This window comes from Polyergus mexicanus, unplaced genomic scaffold (genome assembly GCF_030449975.1).
Source record: "Polyergus mexicanus isolate NDT 795.1 unplaced genomic scaffold, iyPolMexi1.0 SCAF_302, whole genome shotgun sequence".
In the NCBI taxonomy this organism is placed as follows: domain Eukaryota; kingdom Metazoa; phylum Arthropoda; class Insecta; order Hymenoptera; family Formicidae; genus Polyergus; species Polyergus mexicanus.
In genome coordinates this window covers 12,501-13,818 of record NW_027223622.1, presented here as the reverse complement: position 1 = coordinate 13,818, position 1,318 = coordinate 12,501, and the positions used below count along the sequence as shown (strand labels likewise).

The 1,318-nt window shown below is 58.2% G+C and overlaps 1 non-coding gene across 1 annotated transcript; it reads right to left on the bottom strand.

The window, feature by feature from the left end:
• Nucleotides 1-788: 788 nt before the first annotated feature.
• LOC138944599 (5.8S ribosomal RNA) lies at nucleotides 789-943 on the bottom strand. The gene has a single exon (XR_011448837.1). It is a non-coding gene; the product is annotated as a 5.8S ribosomal RNA (ribosomal RNA).
• Nucleotides 944-1,318: the final 375 nt, after the last annotated feature.

Below are 1,318 nucleotides of genomic sequence, written 5' to 3'. Positions count from 1 at the left end.
GTTTGTGACAACGATTCTTCCACGCGCGGCTCGCAGCCGCTAATAGGAGGAAATGTAAGCCGATCGAATCTCGTTCGAGTTGTCTGCTTGCAAACAACGAATAAGATCGGCGCGGATCGCGTCATCTTCGATCGCCGGGGACGCGAGATACATTGCGAGCGAGTGTGCGCGTACACGTACATCTCTATCACCCACATCCTTCAAATTTTCTCTCCGCATATCGTGTGTTATGCACGGATATGGGATACGACGGGGCGAATCGGATTCGACGAGTACACGACGACGCGTGCCGGTCCCCTATATTCGTTTTCGAGAATTTCGTGGACTCGGACAAGCGGTCGGCTCGCGATTCACCCGCGTTAAGGAGGGCTCTCTCGCTCTTTTCTCTCCGCGTACCGCCGGGCGACGACGCGCCGCGGTTCTCTCCTACCGTTTGCGCGGAAGGTGGCGCGCACCAAGACTCGCGCGTAAGAGGCGCGAGCGCGCGCTGGCGCACCGGGAGACCGCGAGAGGGATAACGCAACGTGTGTGCGCGTGTCTTCTACTCCCTCTCTCCTTCGACAGTTTCCGGGCGCGCGCGCGCAGGCTCCCTATCTTTACTTACTGCGTGTGTGCGTACGCTGCTCTCACTCTTCCTTTTCCTCGGTGTTATTTCAGACGACGCCAAGGGGCCGCCTCTCGGGACGGCTCGTCTCGGGCGAACGTCCAACTATCGCTCGTACACCGTTTGCGCGAACGGGCACGGTGGCCCGGCGCGCAAAGGCGCAAGCAGTTTCGAGGTACTAAAACGACCCTCAGCCAGGCGTGGTCCGGGAATTGTATCCGTGGACCGCAATGTGCGTTCGAAATGTCGATGTTCATGTGTCCTGCAGTTCACAAGTTGACGCGCAATTAGCTGCGTTCTTCATCGACCCACGAGCCAAGTGATCCACCGTTCAGGGTAATCGTTTTGCAATTCTTGCGTTCAACGAACGCTTCGTTCATCCATCTTAGTCTCCTCTCCGAAGAGAGAGAGATAAAATCGTTGGCCCTTCGATCAGCCTGGCCGCGCGCGTCCGAGCACGCGCGCGGACCGCCGCCACCGCTGGGGAGGCTACGGCACAAAAGTTGTTTCGCGATCGGAGCGTCTCTTCCCCGTACATATAATATAATAATATATATATTTGGAAGAGCCGGGGCGGAATGTTCTTTGAAGAAACCGTCGGACTTGATCGGGTGTGATCCGTCCTCTCGCCCGTTCGTCCGATAGCCGCGCGCTCGCGTACAAACACGCTGACCGCTGCCCCGGTGCGGGGAGGGGCGCGTTCACGAGCGTTGC